The sequence below is a fragment of the Pan paniscus genome, chromosome 9 (genome assembly GCF_029289425.2).
Source record: "Pan paniscus chromosome 9, NHGRI_mPanPan1-v2.0_pri, whole genome shotgun sequence".
Lineage (NCBI taxonomy): Eukaryota > Metazoa > Chordata > Mammalia > Primates > Hominidae > Pan > Pan paniscus.
In genome coordinates, this window is record NC_073258.2 from 43,147,989 (window position 1) to 43,174,955 (window position 26,967).

At 35.8% G+C, this 26,967-nt stretch overlaps 1 protein-coding gene across 9 annotated transcripts in view; it reads right to left on the reverse strand.

Annotated features, from left to right (window-relative positions):
• LRRC4C (leucine rich repeat containing 4C) overlaps positions 1–26,967 on the reverse strand; it is a 1,357,112-nt gene that overhangs the window by 802,211 nt on the left and 527,934 nt on the right. For all 9 annotated transcript variants that reach the window (XM_057299145.2, XM_063608149.1, XM_057299144.2 and 6 more), the window contains one exon: positions 24,988–25,076. The gene's annotated coding sequence lies outside the window, so the exon portion shown is untranslated. The remainder of the gene's footprint in view (positions 1–24,987; positions 25,077–26,967) is intronic.

Genomic DNA, 26,967 nt, shown 5'->3' on the forward strand with positions numbered 1-26,967 from the left:
TGTAATTTATTCATTTTCTAAATAATATGCAAATTTGCATAAACCTAGATTTTAAAATAAGATTTACAGGTGGTAAACTCTGCAATCTGACAATTTACACGTTAATGTGCTAATTCAATTCAACAAACATTTATTGAACTTCTAGTAAAGCACTGGGCTGGGTATTACGGGTGCATTACCTATGCCATTTAGGGAGTATACAACTAGGAGGTGAGATAGGCAGAACAAAGTGCAGTTTTGCTCCTGACATTATTACTATATGAACGGTTAATGCAAAATGAAATAACATAAGGAACAACTAACACTTTGTAGGTGTTATTTTCTTTATATAACAGACATTTAACATGGATGTTACCGTAACATCCCCACTGAAGCTTTGAGGGTAGGGGTTGGAAATAATTATCTTGCTTTTGTGCCTGCTTACATGAGGAATTTTATCTTCTCTGGGACAGCTATTTATCATCTCCTTTTAAATCAATCTTTTAGGTAAGATTCTATTCTTTAAAAACTTTCCATTGTGATTTTAACTATCAAGTTGATAAATTGTAGCTTGCTTTGACTAAATTTGCCCTAGTATAGATTTCAATGGACAATATTTGAAGTCAACATTCAAAAATTTTATATGATAATTATATAGAATACATTGAAAAGAATGAAAAACACTGACAGAAGGCTATTAACTAGCAAAGAAACATACGAAAACAAGCAATAAATAAACAGCAGATCAGTATCTAACACAATGAAAATTTTCTAATGACAGTGTATACATTTAGGGTGGTATATTCACAGATAATTTCATACAGAGAACAACATTTCTTTCCCATAATGAAGCATATAGACAAGTCCTACACATCAATTTTCAATGAGTTATTATCTTCTCTTGATCAGTTATATTATGTATATTATGTAACTATAGCAGAGTGGGAGGAAACCCATGACTCATATCTTTTGACCTTCTGCCTTTGTGAGTTCTCTTTTCAGTTCTTTTACAAAGGGCAGTTTACTTAATTCTCAGCACAACATTGTATCACATATACAATTATTATACTATTTTTAAAGAAGACAACTGAAACTCAAAAAGGTTAATGCTTTGCCTAAATTCACAAAGGCATTGAAAGGCAATGCTTGAATATGACAAGCCACACTTTTAGAGTCTTAGAAAATATAATAAACAACTGAAAATCATTTATTTTAATGGAACATAGAAATTTTTTGTGCATTCCCTATTTTTCCTTCATGTCTTCCCTTTATAATTCTATTTTAAAACTTAGGAATCATATCATCTTTTAGTCACACAATATTAAGGATCAAAATAAGACCTGTATTTAAAACTTGTTGGTCTCTATACAATCTGATAGGAATATTAACGCCATTCTACTAAGGAAAAGACTCTCATGCATAGATTTAGGACATACCTATCATCAATCAATAAAAAACATATTGTGTAGCTTCTCTGAGATATGGACTGCCATGAGTGTTATAAGAGATGGAAAAATAACATGATTCAATTCAGCAGTATATATTGAGCATCTATTTTATTCAACAAATTACCCAAGACAAAAAAAGGAAAGGACTAGGAAGTAGGAAGACTTCTATCAAGAGACACATAGATGAAAAAAACCCGGAGATGTTCTTTAAGAAATTATAATCTGGTTATGGAAATACAGCTAACACATATGCAATGCAGCAATTTAAAAATGTAGCTTTAATGTCACTTGATATTGTGGTCTAAAAAAGCAAATATGCCTTTGATGAAAGGGTAAGTCTATGTTTTATAAGCCATATTCATTAAAAATTCAGAAAGTTTGGTGGTGGGGAGCCAAGACGGCTGAATAGGAACAGCTCCAGTCTACAGCTCCCAGCGTGAGCAACGCAGAAGATGAATGATTTCTGCATTTCCAACTGAGGTACCAGGTTCATCTCACTGGGGATTGTCAGACAGTGGGTGCAGGATAGTGGGTGCAGTGCACCGAGCTTGAGCCAAAGCAGGGCGAGGCATCACCTCACCCAGGAAGTGCAAGGGGTCAGGGAATTCCCTTTCCTAGCCAAGGAAAGGGGTGACAGAAGGCACCTGGAAAATCAGGTCACTCCCACCCTAATACTGCGCTTTTCCAATGGTCTTAGCAAATGGCACACAAGGAGATTATATCCCATGCCTGGCTTGGAGGGTCCTACGCCCATGAAGCCTCGCTCATTGCTAGCACAGCAGTCTGAGATCAAACTGCAAGGCAGCAGCAAGGCTGGGGGAGGGGCGCCTGCCATTGCCAAGACTTGAGTAGGTAAATAAAGCTGTTGGGAAGCTCGAACTGGGTGGAGCCCACCACAGCTCAAGGAGGCCTGCCTGCCTCTGTAGACTCCACCTCTGGGGGCAGGGCATAGCCAAACACAAGGCAGCAGAAACCTCTGCAGACCTAGATATCCCTGTCTGACAGCTTGGAAGAGAGTAGTGATTCTCCCAGCACGCAGCTTGAGATCTGAGAATGTACAGACTGCGTCCTCAAGAGGGTCCCTGAACCCTGAGTAGCCTAACTGGGAGGCACCCCCCAGTAGGGGCAGACTGACACCTCACACAGCCGAGTACTCCTCTGAGACAAAACTTCCAGAGGAACAATCAGGCAGCAACATTTGCTGTTCACCAATATCCGCTGTTCTGCAGCCTCTGCCACTGATACCCAGGCAAATGGGGTCTGGAGTGGACCTCCGGCAAACTCCAACAGACCTGCAGCTGAGGGTCCTGACTGTTAGAAGGAAAACTAACAAACAGAAAGGACATCCACACCAAAACCCCATCTGTACATCACCATCATCAAAGACCAAATGCAGATAAAACCACAAAGATGGGGAAAAAACAGAGCAGAAAAACTGAAAATTCTAAAAATCAGAGAGCATCTCTTCCTCCAAAGGAATGCAGCTCCTCACCAGCAATGGAACAAAGCTGGACGGAGAATGACTTTTATGAGTTGAGAGAAGAAGGCTTCAGACGATCAAACTACTCTGAGCTAAAGGAGGAAGTTCGAACCCATGGCAAAGAAGTTAAAAACCTTGAAAACAGATTACACAAATGGCTAACTAGAATAACCAATGCAGAGAAGTCCTTCAAGGACCTGATGGAGCTGAAAACCACGGCACGAGAACTACGTGATGAATGCACAAGACTCAGTAGCCAATTCAATCAACTGGAATAACAGGTATCAGTGATAGAAGATCAAATGAATGAAATGAAGTGAGAAGGGAAGTTGAGAGAAAAAAGAATAAAAAGAAATGAACAAAGCCTCCAAGAAATATGGGACTATGTGAAAAGACCAAATCTACATCTGATTAGTGTACCTGAAAGTGATGGGGAGAATGGAACCAAGTTGGAAAACACTCTGCAGGATATTATCCAGGAGAACTTCCCCAATCTAGCAAGGCAGGCCAACATTCAAATTCAGGAAATACAGAGAATGCCACAAAGATACTCCTCGAGAAGAGCAACTCCAAGACACATAATTGTCAGATTTAACAAAGTTGAAATGAAGGAAAAATGTTAAGGGCAGACAGAGAGAAAGGTCGGATTACCCACAAAGGGAAGCCCATCAGACTAACAGCTGATCTCTCGGCAGAAACTCTACAAGCCAGAAGAAAGTTGGGGCCAATATTCAACATTCTTAAAGAAAATAATTTCCAACCCAGAATTTCATATCCAGCCAAACTAAGCTTCATAACTGAAGGAGAAATAAAATCCTTTACAGACAAGGAAATGCTGAGAGATTTTTGTCACCACCAGGCCTGCCCTAAAAGAGCTCCTGAAGGAAGCACTAAACATGGAAAGGAACAACTGGTACCAGCCACTGCAAAACCATGCCAAATTGTAAAGACCATCAAGGCTAGGAAGAAACTGCATCAACTAATGAGCAAAATAACCAGCTAACATCATAATGACAGGATCAAATTCACACATAACAATATTAACCTTAAATGTAAATGGGCTAAATGCTCCAATTAAAAGACACAGACTGGCAAATTGGATAGAGAGTCAAGATCCATCAGTGTGCTGTATTCAGGAAGCCCATCTCACATGCAGAGACACACATAGGCTCAAAATAAAGGGATGGAGGAAGATCTACCAAGCAAATGGAAAACAAAAAAAGGCAGGGGTTGCAATCCTAGTCTCTGATAAAACAGACTTTAAACTAACAAAGATCAAAAGAGACAAAGAAGGCCATTACATAATGGTAAAGGGATCAATTCAACAAGAAGAGCTAACTATCCTAAATATATATGCACCCAATACAAGAGCACTCAGATTCATAAAGCAAGTCCTTAGAGACCTACAAAGAGACTTAGACTCCCACACAATAATAATGGGAGACTTTAACACTCCACTGTCAACATTAGACAGATCAATGAGACAGAAAGTCAACAAGGATACCCAGGAATTGAACTCAGCTCTGCACCAAGTGGACCTAGTAGACATCTACAGAACTCTCCACCCCAAATCAACAGAATATACATTCTTTTCAGCACCACACCACACCTATTCCAAAATTGACCACGTAGTTGGAAGTAAAGCACTCCTCAGCAAATGTAAAAGAAAAGAAATTATAACAAACTGCCTCTTAGACCACAGTGCAATCAAATTAGAACTCAGGATTAATAAACTCATTCAAAACCACTCAACTACATGGAAAATGAACAATCTACTCCTGAATGACTACTGGGTACATAATGAAATGAAGGCAGAAATAAAGATGTTCTTTGAAACCAACCAGAACAAAGACACAACATACCAGAATCTCTGGGACACATTCAAAGCAGTGTGTAGAGGGAAATTTATAGCACTAAATGCCCACAAGAGAAAGCAGGAAAGATCTAAAATTGCCACCTTAACATCACAATTAAAGGAACTTGAGAAGCAAGAGCGAACACATTCAAAAGCTAGCAAAAGGCAAGAAATAACAAAGATCAGAGCAGAACTGAAGGAGATAGAGACACAAAAAACCCTTCAAAAAATCAATGAATACAGGAGCTGGTTTTTTGAAAAGATCAACAAAATTGATACACCACTAGTAAGACTAACAAAGAAGAAAAGAGAGAAGAATCAAATAGACACAATAAAAAATGATAAAGGGGATATCACCACCGATCCCACAGAAACACAAACTACCATCGGAGAATACTATAAACACCTCTATGCAAATAAACTAGAAAATCTAGAAGAAATGGATAAATTCCTCGACACATACACCCTCCCAAGACTAAAACAGGAAGAAGTTGACTATCTGATTGACCAAAAACAGGCTCTGAAATTGAGGCAATAATTAATAGCTTACCAACCAAAAAAAGTCCAGGACCAGATGGATTCACAGCCAAATTCTACCAGAGGTACAAGGAGCAGCTGGTACCATTCCTTCTGATACTATTTCAATCAATAGAAAAAGAGGGAATCCTCCCTAACTCATTTTATGAGGCCAGCATCATCCTGATACCAAATCCTGGCAGAGACACAACAAAAAAAGAGAATTTTAGACCAATATCCCTGATGAACATTAATGCAAAAATCCTCAATAAAATACTGGCAAAGTGAATCCAGCAACACATCAAAAAGCTTATCCACCATGATCAAGTGGGCTTCATCCCTGGGATGCAAGGCTGGTTCAACATACGCAAATCAATAAACGTAATCCAGCATATAAACAGAACCAATGACAAAAACCACATGATTATCTCAATAGGTGCAGAAAAGGCCTTTGACAAAATTTGACAACCCTTGATGCTAATAACTCTCAATAAATTAGGTATTGATGGGACGTATCTCAAAATAATAAGAGCTATCTATGACAAACCCACAGCAAATATCATACTGAATGGGCAAAAACTGGAAGCATTCCGTTTGAAAACTGGCACAAGACAGGGATTCCCTCTCTCGCCACTGCTATTCAACATAGTGTTGGAAGTTCTGGCCAGGGCAACCAGGCAGGAGAAGGAAATAAAGGGTATTCAATTAGGAAAAGAGGAAGTCCAATTGTCCCTGTTTGCAGATGACATGATTGTATATCTAGAAAACCCCATCGTCTCAGCCCAAAATCTCCTTAAGCTGATAGGCAACTTCAGCAAAGTCTCAGGATACAAAATCAACGTACAAAAATCACAAGCATTCTTATACACCAATAACAGATAAACAGAGAGCCAAATCATGAGTGAACTCCCATTCACAATTGCTACAAAGAGAATAAAATACCTAGGAATCCAACTTACAAGGAAAGTGAAGGACCTCTTCAAGGAGAACTACAAACCACTGCTCAATGAAATAAAAGAGGATACAAACAAATGGAAAAACATTCCATGCTCATGGGTAGGAAGAATCAATATCGTGAAAATGGCCATACTGCCCAAGGTAATTTATAGATTCAATGCCATCCCCATCAAGCTACCAATGACTTTCTTCACAGAATTGGAAAAAACTACTTTAAAGTTCATATGGAACCAAAAAAGAGCCCACATTGCCAAGTCAATCCTGAGCCAAAAGAACAAAGCTGGAGGCATCAAGCTACCTGACTTCAAACTATACTACAAGGGTACAGTAACCAAAACAGCATGGTACTGGTACCAAAACAGAGATATAGACCAATGGAACAGAACAGAGCCCTCAGAAATAATGCCACATATCTACAACTATCTGATCTTTGACAAACCTGACAAAAACAAGAAATGGGGAAAGAATTCCCTATTTAATAAACGGTGCTGGGAAAACTGGCTAGCCACATGTAGAAAGCTGAAACTGGATCCCTTCCTTACACCTTATACAGGAATTAATTCAAGATGGATTAAAGACTTAAATGTCAGACCTAAAACCATAAAAACCCTAGAAGAAAACCTAGGCAATACCATTTAGGACATAGGAATGGGCAAGGACTTCATGTCTACAACACCAAAAGCAATGGCAACAAAAGCAAAAATTGACAAATGGGATGTTATTAAACTAAAGAGCTTCTTCACAGCAAAAGAAACTACCATCAGATTGAACAAACAACCTACAGAATGGGAGAAAATTTTTGCAATCTATTCATCCGACAAAGGGCTAATATCTAGAATCTACAATGAACTCAAACAAATGTACAAGAAAAAAACAAACAACCCCATCAAAAAGTGGGTGAAGGATATGAATAGACACTTCTCAAAAGAAGACATTTATGCAGCCAACAGACACATGAAAAAATGCTCATCATCACTGGCCATCAGAGAAACGCAAATCAAAACCACAATGAGATAACATCTCACACCAGTTAGAATGGCGATCATTAAAATGTCAGGAAACAACAGGTTCTGGAGAGGATGTGGAGAAATAGGAACACTTTTACACTGTTGGTGGGACTGTAAACTAGTTCAACCATTGTGGAAGTCAGTGTGGCAATTCCTCAGGGATCTAGAACTAGAAATACCATTTGACCCAGCCATCCCATTACTAGGTATATACCCAGAGCATTATAAATCATGCTGCTATAAAGACACATGCACACGTGTGTTTATTGTGGCACTATTCACAATAGCAAAGACTTGGAACCAACCCAAATATCCAACACTGATAGACTGGATTAAGAAAATGTGGCACATATACACCATGGAATACTATGCAGCCATAAAAAAGAATGAGTTCATGTCCTTTGTAGGGACATGGATGAAGCTGGAACCCATCATTCTCAGCAAACTGTCGCAAGGACAAAAAACCAAACACCGTATGTTCTCACTCATAGGTGGGAATTGAACAATGAGAACACATGGACACAGGAAGGGGAACATCACACACTGGGGCCTGTTGTGGGATGGTGGGAGAGGGGAGGGATAGCACTAGGAGATATACCTAATGTTAAATGATGAGTTAATGGGTGCAGCACACCAACATGGCACATGTATACATATGTTACAAACCTGCACGTTGTGCACATGTACCCTAAAACTTAAAGTATAATAAAAAAATAAAAATTAAAATTAAAATTAAAATTAAAATTAAAAAAAATTCAGAAAGTTTAAAAATGTCTAGTAAGACACAATGACTATTGAGACACTTAATTGGTCTTAGAGGGAGAGTAGAAAAATTGGTTGAGGTTTATATTCATGGATTTACAAGTTTTGTTTTAAAAAGAACATGAAATATGTATATCGTCAATGTTACATGAATTTATGCAATTACAATAGACAAATGCAATTAAGCTATTTCTTAAAAGAAAACTAAATATAATACAGTATTTTCTAATATTTTCTTGAACTATAATCATGGTTTATTTCATACACTTATATATAGTAAAAATTTATACATATACAATCACAAACTTAGTGACTCATCATGGTATATGGCTTTGAGATGTTTCCCAGGAGTGTTAATGAGTTTACTTCAATAATATTTATCTAACTTACATAGGTCTTAAATTCAGTAGGAGGTTAAATTTTCATTTGTAAGTTCCAAAGTTTTGGAGTGACACCTCTAATCCAGTTTTTTCCTTCTCTCCATAATGTGGCTAGGAAAAGGGTAGAAATATGCATTTGTGACTCAGATAGTATATCACTAAGAGATTTCCTGGGTAACTTCTTAGAAGAAGGTTAATAGAACATTTAGAGCGTTTCAATTTGTGAATGCTCATCTGTAAAAGGGGCAGGACCTTCAGCTTCTGCATATACCAAGAGCTGACAGCATTTGCAGGACATTATTTTTCTCCAAAGATAAATGATATAAATGGCCTCTAATGTATGATTTCAACTTATAAAAGAACCTAGGGGCACTTAAATTATGAGTTATATGCCATTTTGATAACATTATAACAACAGACACAACAGAAATAATGGAGTAATGAAATGACTGAGGCTTTAGCATCATCCAGATCCAAGTCCCAACCCAGCTCTGCCATTTAGTCACTATGTGATTGTAAAGTTAGTGAGGCTTACTCTTCTCCCTTTAGAAAAAGAGATAACAAAACTACTTAACGTGATTTTTGAAATAATTAACCAAATAAAGGAGAACCACAGCATTCTGTAATTCAAGAGGCCACCATTTACATAATATATATAAGATAAATAGTGTCCCCTTGGCATTGTGAAGCACAGTAGGCTTGAATAACATAAGCAAGCCCTGTCATCACAGTTACACACAAAGTAGATGTTCAATATTTGCATTATTCAATATCATTGCAATAACAAAAAACAGTGTGGGTTTGACATTCTTTGCATATCAAAACTGTGTTTGTTGAGCATAGCAGCAAGGTATTATGCCTGCTTAGAATTCCACATGCCTAGAACAATGCCATGATCACAGAAGTAACTCAATATCAGTATGTTGAATAGGTAAAGATCATATTAATCTATATGATTGGTCGATCAGGAGCCCTTTGAAAAGCTTTATCTTTCACTAAGTATTCCCAGTGAGCCTTTGTGTAAGGAGAAATGAAATCTAGGACACAGCCTTTTGGTTATCTAAAGCAAAATATGCTTCTGTGCATTTTTATTGTGAGGATGTATGTATTAAGGCTAAACACACAGCATTCCAAAATTTAAAGTAATGCTAATATGTGGGATATGCGTGTGCATGTGTGTGTGTGTGCACCTTTGTGCATGGGTTTTGCATTTAAAGAGAGAGTGGGATACCTACAAATGCATATTTATATTTATATTTATATATATGGAATCGAATTTGTAAAATGAACAATTTGACCTATTTCCTATTTGGGGAGAGTTTCCCAGAAGTCTCAAAATCAGCCTTGCCAATTCCCTTATTTGCCAGGTGTCTACTAGATGCCTCACGCCCTTTTTTAGCAGCCTTCTTTTACGATGGCACACATCCTTAAAAATCTATTTCACATGAATCTTGACTCAAATGTGTATCTGCTGTTTCCTTTAGCTTTTTAAATAGGAAGAAGAGATGGTCTCTAGCAGGTTTGTCACTTTATCAGAATATCTTTGAGCATGTCTTAAAAACCGAGTTCAGAGTAAGAAGTGGCTTCCCCACATGTTACATAGTTGCAGAGGTAGCTGGGCCCATAGCATGGGTCTCATTTTCATCCAGATTTTTTCTCTGTCATCACTCCAATTTTAATGATGAGTTAAACTCAAAAGAAGAGACTGCTTGCCTTGGGAAGTTATATTCTTTCTGGGTACTTAAATCACTTTTAGTAAACCACTGAATGTACTTATAATACATCAGCATTATCAAAGTGGCATCAAGGAAAATTGAGAAAGTGATTGTATTTTACCATGTCTGTGTGTCCACCACAAACCGTGTCCTAAATAAAAAAAAATAATAATAATTCGCTGCATTTGCTTTAGGATATATTTCTGAATCCTAGTATTCTAACTCCTTTATTAAAGTTTGGTTATCTTGAAGCCAGTAGTTAATTCACTAGCCCACAGACATGGAAAAGCATGGCCCTGTATGTTCAGTCTGTCAAAGTCATACTGGTCAGTTTCAGTCACAGAAATGCAGGGTTGGAAGGGACCTAAAAGCTAAAGATCATGGATTCCAGCTGTATCACACTGTAGGGTCTTATAGATCCAGGGGCTAATCCAAACTTTACTACCTTCTAACCTTTAAAGTTGTGCATGTAAATCTTTTTTAAGCCTCACTTTCTTCCTTCGTGAAATTAAGATAATGACATTTCTCAATTTGTAGAGTTATTGAAAGGATTAATAACTCATAGGGTTATCTAAAGGAGCTGGCTCTTTCTTATACTTCAGGTTCACTTTAAATGTCAGCCCCTCTGAAAATTATCCCTTGATTACCTTATTTAAACTGGTCTCCCTGCTATTCTTTCTAACCCATCATTTGGCTTATCTTCTTCCAGCATATTCTGTGATTATTGGTTTCCTCATCTGCTTATTATCTTACTGTCTGTCTCCTTCCACAAATTTGTAAGATCTGTAAGTTCTGGATCTGGGTCTGTATGTATCCCCAAAATAAAGAATGATGCTTGGAAAATGCTTCACATAAAGCAAACATTAACAAGTGTGTGTACGATTAAATTAATAAATGCAAATCAGTAATAATTATTATGAATGTATAGAAATCTACACATTTAACATGAATATTTTAATTATAAAAATTAGGTCATTGCAAAAACTTAGGAATTAATTTTTACATCTTTGCAAGGCATTAAAAATCAGAAAAAATATTGTCAGACCAAGAATTTTTGACCAGTTTACTTAGAAAAACAGGGCCATATTACTAAAATATGTGTATAATCTACCTTTACAGTGCTCAAAACAAATCCATAATATCCCTACTAAGGGCTCACCTGACACTGCTTGATTACCTCCAGTGACAGGAAGGTCATTATCTCATGATGCAATGCCATTAATTTTTAGACTGCTCAGATTATAAGAAAATCTTATGTTAAACAAAAATCAGGATCATAAAAGCAAGCATTCATTGAGAACACTTCAAGTCCCAAAAATACACATAACTTTCCTAATTATTATTCCTTTATTAGCCCCTTATCAAAAATAAAGACACCTTTCAAATACTCCATGATTTTTCTCTTATCCAGGTTAATTAACTCCACTCCAGTCAAGTTTAATCACACATCTATATTTGTATGCATATTTGTGTGACACATTCAGCAGATGTGGCCACACATTCAGAATCATCATACAGTGAAGACATTAAATAAAAGCATTTTAATTTATAACTCTCTATAAGCCCACAAAGCACTTTCACATTCCTAAACTAATGGGATATTATCTTGGTTACACACTCCCTTACATATTGGTTAATTGAGGCTCTGCTGGGAATTTCTAGAATAAATATAAGACATTTTCTATATGTTTGTAGCTAGGAAAGCATACAATCATCTCCCTCAAGCTGACAGGGCAAACCACATTTAGGTTTTTTCAGATTCATGAGTGGCCAGTCTCATGTTTATTTCTAATAGGAAACTGATGACTCAATTCACCCATTTATCTCAGAGCAGCCCAAACATGGATACCACAATGAGATCTTTGTGGTACGTAGAATAACGTGCCTCCCATCCGAATATGACCACGTCCTAAATTTTGGAACCTGTGAGCATGTTACCTTGAATCGTTACATTCTAGACCATGTGACTATATTACCTCACATGGCATTTTGCAGATTTGATTAAAGTTAAGCATCTTAAAATGGGAAGATTATCCTGGATTATCCAGGTGGGCCCAACATAATCAAGGTTTTTTTTTTTTTTTGAGATAGGGTCTTGCTCTGTTGTCCAGGCTGAAGCACAGTGTCATGATCATGGCTCACTGCAGCGTCAGTTTCCTGGGCTGAACGGATCCTTGCACCTTAGCTTCCCAAATTGCTAGGACTAAAGGCATGCACCACCAGACTCAGTTAATTTTAAAAAATTTTTCATAGAGACAAGGTCTCGCTATGTTGTCAGGACTGGTCTCAATCTCCTTGGCTCAGGTGATCCTCCCACTTCTACCTCCCAAAGTGCTGGGATTACAGGCCTAAGCCACCAAGTCTGGCTTGAAATGAATCTCTAAAAGTGGAAGAGAAAGGCAGAAAAGTGGGTCAGAGATTTGAGATAGAAGGAGAAGGATAAATTTGAAACAGAAAAGTAACTAAATCTGTCATTATTAATTTTTAAGATGGAGGGGGCCAGGGACCAAGGAATGTGAATGATCTCTGGAAGCTGAGAATGACCTTCTCCTGACAGCCAGCCAGGAGAAAAAGCTCAGTCCTACAGCTGCAAAGAGCTGAATTTTGCCAGCAACCACAACTACCAAGGAAATGAATCCTCCCTTAGATCACCAAGAAGAGAATGCAGTCCTCTTGCCATCTTCAGTTTAGCTCAGTAAGACCTATGAGGAACTTCTGTCAGACAGGATTATAAGATAATCACCTTGTTTTTTTCAAGAAATGTTAAAAGTTGATATATAGTAATTGTACATGTTTTTGAGGTACATATGATATTTTCATACCTGCATACAATGTATAATATTCAAATCAAAGTAATTGGAATATCCATCACCTCAAACATTTATCTTTTCTTTGTGTTGGCAACATTACCAATTTGGTTGTTTTAAGCCACTAAATTTGTGATAATTTGTTACAACAGCAATGGAAAATAAACATAATCTAGACTACTGTAAATTTGCATCAATGCTCTGAGGGGAATACAACTCAATAATTTGTAGGTTCCTTATAAACCACACTTGAACTTTTGGAATCCTCTACTCTGTACTATTCCATACAAACAAATTTAAATTCCCCCTTCCTGCCTTCTAAGGACAAATGGCAGTGTCTCATGAGTACAACAAATTCAATGTTTGGCAATACTCTCAGTTATCAAATACTTTGCAAACTAATTTTGTATATTATAAAGTAATTTTACTCAGTTTAGAGGGAAAAGGTAGATATGTGTGATTCAGCACTTAAGAACATACTAACTTCTCATATTTCTCTCTCCCTTCTTTTTGTCTTTTTCCCCTTCCTTCCCTCTCCATACCTTACCACTCCGTACAAGTTTTTAGATTTTTAGAGTAGAGGTGGAGTCCTATTTTCCTGAAAATGTATTATACTGTTTAATGAGAATATGTATATTTCCCCAGAAAATGTTTGACTTTTCTTCGCCCCTGAAGTAACATTAAATAAGTTCTCTCTTAAACCATAGCTATTTCCTTTGTAAGGTTGTCCACTTAATCTTTATAATTCATTTGAAGACGTTTGTTGTAGAGGAAAAATAAAGTTGCTGTTGGTTAACAGAAACCTTGAACTCTGTCATTCTTTACTGCTATTGCATTAAGATAGTTTCTGCCAGCACACTCATTCTCTTGTCAAGATCATTTTAATTGTGCATGTGGTAAAAGATGTGATTCGTCACCAAAAGTACACCCTGGTGCCATAAACTCCCTTCTGACTAGTTTTCTATGCTTATTTAAAATACCTGTAGTCTGTCAATAACTTTATACTCTTCTTTGGAAAATTGGAAAGTTGGAAGGCAAGGAGAAAGGGAATATCCAAGAGAAAATCAATATAAATTTTGCAAACAAATGCAAGGGCAGTAATATATCAGTGATAGTTGATTGTGTTGGGTAGTATAGGTGAAGTGAATTTTACAACTTTAAAATGTGATACATTTTTTTTTCAGAAGCAGAGTCTCATTCTGTTGCACAGGCTGGTGCACAGTGGCACAAACTCTGCTCACTGCAACCTCCGCCTCCCGGTTCAAGCGATTCTCATGCCTCAACCTCCCAAGTAGCTGGGACTCCAGGCACACGCCACCACACCCAGCTAATTTTTGTATTTTTAGTAGAGACAGGGTTTCACCGTGTTGGGCAGGCTGGTCTTAAACTCCTGACCTCAGGTGATCCGCCCCCCTCAGCCTCCCAAAGTGCTGGGATTACAGGTGTGAGCCACTGCACCAGCCTGTCATACATCTTTCTGACCATCACTAATTAGAAAACATTGTTACATTTCATTTACTTAAACAAAAGGTCATTGAAAACCTACTTATTTCTATGCATTGGGTAAAGATCTAACAATCAACGTGAGAAAAATGGTGTTGCCATATTTTCCAAGAGTCATTCTTCTCGACAATAAATTATTGGAGGATATGATAATGTGTTAGTCCTTGTATGATTAACCCAACATTTACTGTTCTTTTTTCCAGAAAAGTAGTAGGATTCTACTTTCTGATTATTTTGAAGTTAAATGTAGCAGTGTATATTGCTTTGACCAATAATGTGTGAGCAGAAGTCACACTTGTCACTTTTGGGTGAAGAATTTAACAGTTAATGTGCAATTTTCCATGTTCCTGTTTATCTTCTCAGCAACCATGGAAATGTAAAGATGAAACCTCCCTCAGCCTGGAGTCCCACGTAAAATGACATAGAAAAGAGCTGTCTATAATGATGCAAAATGTAAGTAAATAATATTCATTTGTTATTTTAACAACTGATATATTGAAGTTTTTTTACTAAACTAGTTTATTTGGACTCCTAAAAAATGATATCTAAAAGAAGAATGCTGTAATAGAAAAATCTAAAAAAAAAATGTCCTTGGCTGAATAGACAATAATAGTGAGAAAATTGTGAGAAATAGTGAGAAAATAGGAGACAAGGACAAATAGGACAAAAATAGTGAGAAATAGGAGACAAGATGCATTATAACCTGTCTTATGTAATGGACAAGCATTTGGTGAAGTTGTCACCTCTCTTAAGTTGGGCATTCTTCTATAGAATTAATGAACTTGTAGCTTTGGAGGAAGAATTAGTCAACCAAATGCTAATTTTTGATGTTTTCTGTATTTAGCAATGCATTAGAGAAAAGAGAATGAGCTCAGAAAGTAATTAGCTTACAATCAGTAATTAAAGGAAATAAAGTCATTCCATGAATTCAGGGACTTGTAGAGTTATATATATACATATATATGTGTGTGTATATATGTGTGTGTGTGTGTATATATATATATGTATATATATGATATTAGGTTCAAAGCCCTTAAAAATGGAAGCTTGTAAGCAAGGATCCAGTCCAAAGTATGGCCCTCACACCCATTGTTGAGAGTATGGAGTAAGGTGAGAGAATAAGAGTTCAGCTGCCTAGTGTTCAATTGAACACTTTGGCTATGAGGCAGGAGACAAAGGATGTGGTTCTTTAACTGAAACCTGATAGGCCTTACATGCTCATTATTCAGCATGCAGCTTGAAAGAAGTAATTTTGGAAGAGAATGAAATGTAGCAAAAGCTAAAAAATACTGTATGCCTTAAAAAATACTAGTAGTCTGGGCAACAACATAAAGAATCTACTGGAATCAAATAGGTAAGGCTGGGCAGGCAGGGGTGGGATAGAGAAAGATTAGTGAATGGTATTAATATGCAGTTAGAGAGAAGAAATAAGTTCTGGTATTTGATAGCACAGTAGGGTAACTACAGTAAATAATTTACCATGTACTTCAAATTAGCTGGAAGAGAGGATCTGGAAGGTTCACAGCACAAAGAAATGATAAATATTTAAGGTGAGGAATATGCTAAATACCTGACTTGATCATTACACATTGTATCCACATATTGAAATATCATATATATCCCATAAATGTGTACAATTATGTATCAATAAAAAGTATTTTAAATATAATCTCTCAAAGGCTAAAATAACAAAATATAGATGAGAAAATCATGAAGAGAGGGACCTCCTTTATAGAGCAAAATTGCAGTTAATCAAGGAACATATTCAATTCCAGCAAGTGTGTTTATTTCTGTCATTGTTTGATCATTACACATCATTTTTGAAAGGCACAGAAAATTTGACTTTTTATTCTTATTTCTCCAAGCCAAGAGGAGCTTGGGTTGTTTCTTCTAGGGAGAGAGCAAATGTGCTATGCCTGGAACTTAGTTATTTGAGGATTTAGTGACCAGTGGGAGGAGCCATCTCCAAATATTTCTCTCTCTCTCTCTCTCTCTCTCTCTCTCTCTCTTTCCTGTGTATCATATTTACATCTTCTTCTTTGCTTCCCCTGTCAATCTTCTCCATTCAATAAAAACCCTTGTGATTATGTTGGGCTACCAAATTTTATTTTCCCACCCTCAAGCCCTCATGAAGCTTCATTCATAAATTGCTTTGACAAGTAATGTATGAGCAGATGTGTCACACAACACTTCTGGCAAAAGCTTTAACAAACAAGGGAAAGAATATTCAGCACACTCTCTTTCTCCATTTCTTTGCCATGGCAACTGTCAGTGGTCCAGGGAGTATCTGCTACCTCAGCCTGAATCTTGGAGAAAGAACAATGGGCTTGTTAACCTGCAAAAGTTGGTTAACTTGCAACTGTCACACAGCACAAATAAGAAGAAAACCTTTGCCACTTTAAGCTTCTCAGATATTGAAGTTGTTTGTTCCACAGCATAATCTAATTTATTCCTCCAGGTAGAATAGATAACAAAAGGAAAGTTATAATAGGAAAAAATATTTTATATAATATTTAGAGCACAGTGTTTGGGTTTGGACAAACTTATGTTGAATCCTGAAATTATCACTATGTAGCTGAGTCCCCGTGGTAAAAATTGCTTATCTCTCTTATCATTTACTTTATTGTCTGTAAATTGGAGATCATTTCACATTTACTGGAATTCTACTATGTGCCAGGCATTATTTTAGGCACTGAGAGGATAAAAATGGGTGAAATGAATTCTAAAACAAAATATACAAGTCTATTGACAAAAGATAATATTGGTAAATCTTTAGTTCCTTTCTAAAACATGGTATATGGTCAATAATGTTGTTTCTGCTTTCCTTTGAGTGCTTATTTAAATGTAGAAACATCCTAAGCTTTACTGTTAACAGTTCTAATAACACCTGCTAAAAGGTGTTTTTTTTAAGTCCAAATCTAAGGGTTTTTTGTTGTTGTTGTTTAATCAGCAGAAATGCTAAGAACTAGTCAGACTTGAGCTTCACTAAATTGCATGTTTTCTTTGGCCTTTAGTACAAATGCCAAATTCATCACAAGTCTCCAGACGAAGAGATTACTTTCCAGCAGGCAGCAATGCCTACTAGGGAGGCTGCGTTCTTTCCTTCTATCCTGTGACCTCCGTGCTCCATGTTGTACATGATGTTCTCCTCCCTAATTTGTGCTCAGTAGACATGATGCAGCTAAGGACAAAAATGGACAACTAATGAAAAGTGAAATAAATTCAACAATAAATGTTTGAAAATGATTAATGCTCATTAATGATGAAAAAAGAAAAATCTAAATAATAATGAAAGAGCATTGTCATCTATCAGATTGGCAAATGTTTTTTGAAAATACTGAAGCACTCTCTTACAATGCTTGATAAAAACTTTCTAAATGTGGCAAGGACATAAGACACTGAAATGTGTTCCTGTTACTCTAATATTTTAATTTGGTAAATGAATCTGCTAAAATAGAAAAGGGTATTCACAATGAATGATAGGCATATTCATCCACCACTGTTTTTAACCATGTAAATTTGGTTATAGTATACTTTTTTTAAAATTATACTTTAAGTTCCAGGGTACTTCTAATACTAGAGTATTCATTAAATAAGTCAAGATAGAAGTCTACACAGAAATACTATGCAAACCTTAAAAGTTTAAAAAAATTACATATATACTTATTTAACAAGAATAATATTTTCAATAAAATGTTGAATAAAAACTTCAGATATAGGCATAAACTATGTAAATATATGTGCATCAGTGTTAAGGGTGGTTATGTTTGTCAGGGGAGGATCATGAGTGATCAGATCATTAGGGGACTTATATTTATTTCCTGATATTTCCAAAATGAGTATGCTGTTGTAAAACATGAAGCTAATCAATAAAATAAGCAAATTTGGATAAAGGTAAAATCTAGCTTATGTCTGTAATGCAGCAGTCGCTGATTATTAAAGAATATTATCAGTCAGGCATGGTGGCTCACGCCTGTAATCCCAGCACTTTGGGAGGCTGAGGTGGGTGGACCATGAGGTCAGGAGTTCGAGACCAGCCTGGCCAACATGATGAAACCCTGTCACTATTAAACATACAAAAATTAGCCAGGTGTGGTGGTGCGCACCTATAATCTCAGCTACTCAGGAGGCTGAAGCAGAAGAATCACTTGAACCCAAGAGGCGGAGGTTGCAATGAGCCAAGATCATGCCATTAGACTCCAGCCTGAACAATAAAGACTGAGACCCAAAAAATAAAAAAAATAAAAAAAGGAAAAAAAAAAAGAATATTATCAAACATATAGTCCTTACTAAAGATAACAAAATATGTATTTATTAATTGTTATAAAGTTTGTGCTACCAATAAACCCTACAGATTCTTTCTGAGTTGCCGAGAAAGACACCTTGAGTACATAAAGAATAGCTATGTGTTTCTAGGAAAAACAAGTGTGCAAATTACATAAGTCAATTTTGTACATAATAAATTGGAAACGAAAGGATTCTAGTCCTTTTCTCTTTGGAGTTACTCTATAGATGGTTGATTTTCCTAACATGTTATTAAAGCCTCTTCAGGCAGTTAAAAATGGATTAATAGCAAAGGGCATATTGATTAAAATATAATTTCTATTATTACAACTAAACTGTGTTTTTGCCTATAAGTAGGAAGTACTTAAGGGCATGCTTTTGACATATTATAGTTCACTTAGGTGTTTCACACAGAGCCTAGTTTCTGCTGAATTACTGGGGAGAGGTATGTATATCAGACTACCACGTATTCATTTTTAAAAAGATGTTGTGTCAGCGGGGGAAAAACATTTTTCACTTACTTTTAGTAATTTTTCCTAATGAATCAATGTAAAGTTTTTTTTAAGTAGATCCATAACTTTTATGACCTAAAACATTATTTAGAAGTTTAAAAGGGAAATATTACTTACAAATATATTGTTTTTTTAAAAACCCTATAACTCAAGTAGTGAAACTAACTGCTTTCTTATTGTTTCACTATCTAAATCTTACACTGTTTTGTAGCAATTTTCATGGTGAAAAATAGGCAGGACTTCCAGATGATGATATGAAAGTAGTATGGTCTAACCTAACATTTCTTTCAGCATCCCTTGCCATATATGTTTATAAATATGTATTTATAAATATATATTTCTAAAATAAATATGTATTTATAAATATATATTTCTAAAATAAATATGTATTTATAAATATATATTTCTAAAATAAATATTAAGATGTCATGGACTTCCTGGTTTTTTAATGTGTCACACAAAATAAAAACATATTGAAAATTAAATATTATTGCATTTAATTGAGGCACATCATGAGATGGAGTTGGAAAATTTTGAAAAACTAATTATGCATCTTAGAATTGATGAAAGTTGCTAATTCACAATATGGGAGTAGTAGAATATTTTCAAATGGCAACAATGGAGGTAATCTATATTTTTAAAATTCTATTATCTCTTTTATTAAGTAATAATAGCTAACATTTATTGAATATTTACTCTGTGGCCAGCAGCCTTCTTAAAGGTACTTAAGAAGGCCAAAGTCCAGTCATAGTTTCACTAAATTGCATGTTTGCTTTGGCATTCTGTACAAATGCTAAATTTAATTATTAAATTACTAAAATCATTTAATAATTTTGATTATTATAAAACTACATAGAAATATGGAAAAATCTTTGACCTATGAATAAAAATATCATATGTGAATTAAAATTAAAACTATAAAAGAAAATTAGGGTAAGTTAACTAAAATAATAATTGTTCTATGCTAAGGTTATACCACTTTTTCTTAATTTCCCAAATACTTCATAATAAGTGTGTAATTTCTTTTATAAATTCAAATCAGCAAGCAAACTTAAAACACTAAAATGCTGTGGAAACATTTTGGTGCATAATTGTATACCATTCTACAAGGTTAAATTTAATATCGAGAACTGCCTCTTTCCTCTAATACCAATATTAAAAAGTGTTCAGAGACTAATTTGTATAATTAAATAAGAAAACATGTTTCTCTTTTGAATTCTTCACAAATGGAAGAAGTCCAATTCTACTGGTATTAGACACTTCCTCTTTAAAGTTGCAAAATTTAAAGCAAATTATTAAAATAATTATTTGACCTACTGGATGCCAACAATACCAATACAGCCAGCCTTCCTTTTTGGCAAATATGGCCATCCATGCCACATTAATCCCATACTTCTTTAAAAGTTTATCAAGGTCTAAAAGAGTTTAACTTACTCAGCTGCTAGATCCATTAAAAGACCAGCCCTCACCACTATGCAATATATTCGTGTAACAAAATTGCACTTGTACTCCTTAAATGCATACGAATAAAAATAAATAAATAAAAACAAAGTAGTGCAACTATTGGCCATATCAGTCAACTAACCTCTAACATTTTTAAACACAAAAAATTAAATGGGGAAAAATGTAGTTTGGGTGTACTGGTGAATTCATTATAACTTCAGTGCTGTCCGTCCATAGTAAAAAGGGAGGAAGTTCACCAGAAATAGCACCACCTTCTAGTTATTTAATTCTTTTTTATTTTATTATTTTATTTTATTTTATTTTATTTGAGACGGAGTCTTGCTCTGTCGCCCAGGCTGGAGTGCAGTGGCGCGATCTCGGCTCACTGCAAGCTCCGCCTCCCGAGTTCACGCCATTCTCCTGCCTCAGCCTCCGGAGTAGCTAGTTATTCAATTCTTAAATGTAATTCAGTGTCCAAAGTAAACATATGAAAGAAAAGAGCAAATGTTCCTAATGCAATATTTTTTCTTATTTTTCCAAGACCTTTCCTCTATTGACATGTAATTCATGTCTATTATCCTAAACAGTTACATTTAATTTAATATTCACCTCTGCTAGCCATAATTTTGCAAAATTACCATCAATATGAAGCTAATTTAGGAATAGCAATGAGAATTCTATCAGATTTCTGACAGGAAATAGCTGGCACACTGAAATTAAGATAATTCAGTGAAAGTTTCTTACAAATATATAACCAGGGCGTAGGGAGCCATAAATGAGAATGCAGGACCCGGGGCTAATAAGAGAAAAAGACTTGTTACCACTTCTAGTCCAGAAGGTAGTAGGGGAGGAAGCTGTTCAGGTAAGCAGTGTCTGCATGTTTCATGGCTAGAAGGTAGCCAAGAAAAATACCGAACCTTTGGCTGAGGAATCCAGCCAGTCTGAGATGAACAGACAAAGAAACCTGGAGAGTAGAGACGCTGATTTCACTTTTTCTTTCTTATTATCCGCTGCTAGGACTTCCTAACGGCCAAAGTGGGGACTGGAGCCTATTGCTCTAGCCTTTACAGGTCAACTTACCAGAAAGAGGACAGCATGAAAAGGCAAACAAAAGAGAGCTAACTGAACAACTAAATAGAATTAATATAATAGAATTCGGGGTCCTTCTGAATTAGTGTCTCTGATACATCACAGGCAGACATGGTTTCAAGGCTTGACCCAATGTCTATGCCAAATATTTACAGAGAAGGCAAAGACTATAAACCACATAGTCATTCAACTTACCAAATTAGAGACTGAGAGACCTCCCATCTTAAAGTGATCCTCTATAAGCCTTTATGGCTCTCCCTGAATTGTTGCTGTGTCTAGATTTTTAAAATATCACTACTTTGTGAATTGTTTTGATTTTACAAATGCCCCTATGATACAGTGATCCATATGAGTGAATATCATATAAGCAATAGCATTTACATCCAAGTCTGAAAATGGGTTACATTCAAGACTTTTTACTGGGGGCCAAAACGAATTAAATCCCCCAAACATTTCATAAATTATTTATGTTTATATGAAGTCACAACTAATGGAAAAACAGAAAAGTTAATTAAACAATAAATTATTTGGCCCTCAAGCCACCAATCAGTTTAGATTTTCCTGATCCCTTTCCATGGACTGTAAGATCTCCCAAAGGCCTGAGCAAGGTGCTGGTAGGAAAACTTTAATCTGTGGGTTTTAGTAAATGCAGCTGTAGGTAATTACAAGAAACAGTGTCTCAGAGGAGTTTTAGAATCTCAGACCTGGGGCAAATACACTCAAGTCGATCTGCTGATCCATATGAGTTAGTGGAAGAAAAGAATCAAACAGCGAACAAACAAGAACCCAATTTTGAGTTTGCAGAAAATGAAGACAGAGGGAAGGGAAATGTGGAATAATTATTAAATCTCTGTTCAAACTCCTAAAACAGCTGCTTAGGGTTTTCTTCCTTCTATTGTGTGCATTTACTGGGAATTTAAAGACAGTAGAAAAGGCTTTTATTTTCTTAGAAATAATTTAATCAATGGCTATTCGTTTATATAGTTACAACCAATTTTTTAGACAGGTGTGCATGCATGTGTTCTTATTGCTTACATATGTTTAATAAGCAGAGTCTTACTATTTAACTCAGATTTTATGTTGTCTCTTTTGTGAGAATGTTAGCTTATAGGGGGTTATATTTTACTTGGCTTATTTGTGTGGTATATGTCTAAGTTCGCATGCATATATTTGTTTATCATAGAGCCCCAATTGATATATACTTCAGGCATTTAATGCATAAGTTTGATCATAATGCACTAAAGTAGCCAAGGATAAAGGGGTGTGTGTGTGTTTGTGTGTGTGTGTAGCATACATATGCATAGATACTTATAATTATTTTTTAAGTGATTATATGTAGTTATGAAGCCTATATATAAATGTCATGATTCATTTGGTATAAAGTTTTAGAATTCTTCCTCCAATGATTTTGAAATGGTTTGTAGCAGGATATTCTATTCCATTTTTTACATTTTTATTTCAGGGACAAAACATTTTACCAAAGGTAGTGCTAAAGTTGTCCGAGTAATGTCAGAGGATCGCTCCTTCAGTACTTAAATCTATTAATTAAAGTCATTAATAAAAAGTTGAGAAATAAGTTCTTAGCTAAGAGTTAGGGAAGCAAAAGAAATAACCAAGTTAATTGTCCTGACCTCAAGGGCTGAGACTCCGAAGAAGTGATGAGACATATACACAGTTAAAATAATTAGGACAGATTATGATATGGGATATAAAAGAGAATTTGCAGCATTGCTATAAATTGAAAAAAGAGAGGAGGGAGTTATTATGGTTGGTTTTCTTGGTGAGAGTAATTTAAGCAGTGCTTGAAGCAAAATTTTAACACTCAGGTAGAGTGGGAAGAGAGATGGGAACTAATATTTATTTATTTAATTATTGAGCTCCTATCATTTTAGATGCTGTGTTAGATACTGGAAATGCACTGCACAATGAAACAAAAATAGATCCTTCTTCTATGGAATTTACCATGCATTGGACAAGAATATTGAGAGTTGTTTCAAGAAGTTTGAATGGGTAAAGAGGGGCTAATGTGGGGAAGAACACAGGAAAAGAGTGAAATGATGGGGAATAGTTTTGCTTGGATTTTAGTTGGTTATATGTTTCCAGGATTAGAGAAACATGTTTGGTTTTAGTCTGCGTGGAAGGAACCAGGGAAATGGAGAAATGCAAATTTAGAGACGAATAGCTGATTCAGTAAAATTGGTAAAGGAATGAAAGTGTTATAATTAAAATTTAATATGAGGGATTATTTTGGAAAATAGAGTATAGGTAAAGATAAAGAGATATTTTAAGGTTTAAAGAAGAAAAATTCGGTGCTGTGCACATCAAATAGCCTCATCTTTTTTTAAACGAGGAGGCTAATTCATTTGAAACGAAGGAAGTCAGGGCAAGGTTTGAGCCCATGGAGAATAGAGATTTTGAAAGATGCTGAAAGAGCTGGAACATTTTAAGTGGTCACATCCTATTCAGGACTAGATGCAGTCAGACAGCATGGTCGTGTTGAATATCCAAGAGGTATGAGCAAACAGACATGATTCTTGCCTGCATGGAATATTTGATCTAGTGAAGGGTATATACAATAATCAATTACACAAATAAATATTAACTGGTCAACTGACAAGAAAAATATGCCAGGGGATAGATTTCATAGAAAGCTAGAGGGTTGGAGAGAACTCAGTGACTGACTTTGGATTCTGCGTGGCAAACAAAGCTAAGCATAGTGTCTGATGGACCAGGTTGATAGAGAAAGATAAAGGAAGGATAAATTATGAGTTCAGTAGGAGTCAGAAAGTGGAATAAGTGAAAATACATGCAACTGCAGTTAGAAAGCAGACTTTCAATGTTTTACTAGAAGCAGAGCAGTTACAAGAGACAAACTGACTCCTGGCAAAACTGTAATTTGTGTGCCTCAAGGAGAAATGGAGCCCTGACACAGGTGTGTGCAGCAACCCCACACTCACCAGTGAGAGCCTGGCCCATGCCATGTATCCAGCAATTGACCATATTAATTTACAAACATGGACTATTCCAAGGTAGTATAAGTCATATATGAAACAACGTTTCTTTCTACTTTTGTTTAAAGCTATTATTGTTGCACTCACTTACATTCCGTGTATTAGATGATGTTCCAGCTTATTTGGCCACTCTCTCATTGGGTGATCTTGCAGCCTCGCAGTAAAGAGAACCATTTCTAGTCATATATGAAACAACATTTCTTTCTACTTTTGTTTAAAGCTATTATTGTTTCACTCACCTACATTCAGTGTATTAGATGATGTTCCAGCTTATTTGGCCCCTCTCTCATTGGGTGACCTTGCAGCCTCGCAGTAAAGAGAACCATTTCTAGAAAAGAGATACGATTAAAACATGGCATTACATTTAAGAAAGTTAGAAAATAGCCCAAGCAAAGTTACTTGAAATTAAAACTGACCTAATGGAATAACCTACAGGGAATAATTTATATTTCTCTACAGTAAGTTTATCTGTGTATATTCATTTTATAATATGCCATGCTTGAGGCTTTTCCCAGAATATAAAAGGCTTTTTGCAAAATGATGTTAATCACAATATTTGGTTCTGAGAAAAGTGTCACTTTATCAAATTTGTCTTTCTATTGGACTGTTGAGTAAGATTTTTAACAAAGGAAAAAAGGCATATCTGGTGCTGTTTATCCCTGTTTTCTTTGCAAGGTCTATTTTTGTCAAATGAGTTTATTCCTTGTTTAAACATACTGTGCCTTTTCATGCCTCTATACCATTTTCCTTCTATCTTATTCACTTGAAATGTCATTATTCTTTTGTCTATTCCTATTTCTCATCCACAAACTCATAGTCATTCTTTAATACCCAGCTGAAATATGACCTTTTCCCTCTGAAGTAGCCAATCAAAACTAATCTCTACCTCATCCGTAATCCCACAGACCTTTGTTTGTCATATTTTATGAGATTTATAGCTGGTGTTCCTAATTCTATGTCCCTGCCTTTGCACTCTGAAGGCACGGAAAATATTTTATCTGCACGTGCGTGTGTGTGCACTCGTGTGTTTACTTTCTTTAATGACCACCTGCCTTATGCAAATAACAGACATTCACACATTACTTTCAATTTCTCCTTACTCTATCCTGGAGTAAATTACACTTAGTTAGTACTGCTATAGTTTACGCTATAATAATTTAGCATTTCTTTCCAATTAAAACACTTTTTTTTTCACTTGGCTTCCAGAGCACCGTTCTCTCCAGTTTTCCTCCCACAATGGGTCAAACTTTCTTAGTCTCCTCTGAGGTTTCCTTCTAATTGTTTGTAATAATAATGGTTTATCTCTTGACTATCTCCTATTTCCTAGTAGACTAACTCCCATCAAGGTCTAATCCAGGTTTATGACTGAAATACTATTTACACACCTGGAATTGACAGATTTATATTTTAGCCCAGCCAACTCTCTACTTGATCTACACATTTAGAGTGCTAATAAGCTATTTATATTTAGAATATCCCAAAGGGAGCTCCCTGCCACCACAAATTTTCTCTTCCTGCTATTTCTTCTCAGGTCAGAACAACATCCTACCATTTTCTTATGCAAAAAGACTTAACACATGACTTACACGTTGACCCTATTCTTTCCCTCCTTAATTTTGGTTCAAAGCACTTATTACCGTCTAGCATACAACATCTTTGACAAACAGACTTTTAAAAATTGTTGTTCTCCTCCCATTAAGCAAGAAAACCCCATGAGGGTGGGGATTTCCATTAGTTTTCTTCACTGCTGTACTCCTTTTTTCCCTGAATAACAAAATATATTCAAAACAGGTATGTAGTAGGGGCTTAAATAATATTTTGTTGATTAAGGAAGTGAAGTCATTCTAAGTAGATTGCTAAATAATTTATTAATATTATTGGGTTCAAAATTCAGTCCCTTTACAGCTTCCTCAACTGTGAGATGCAGAGGAAAATCTTGTGTCTTTATTATTGTTTTCATCCATGTCTGTTCTAACAAAACAGAGCCATGTCTGCTTAATATAGTCATACACTGCACGTGGATGTTTCAGTCAACAACAGACCACTTATATGACGGTAGTCTCATAAGATTATAATGTCATATTTTCACTGTACCCTTTCTATGTTTAGGTATTTTTAGATACACAAATACTTAGCATTGTGTTATAACTTCCTATAATATTTCAGTACAGTAACATGCTGTACAGGTTTGTAGCCTGGGAGCAATGAGCCTTACCACA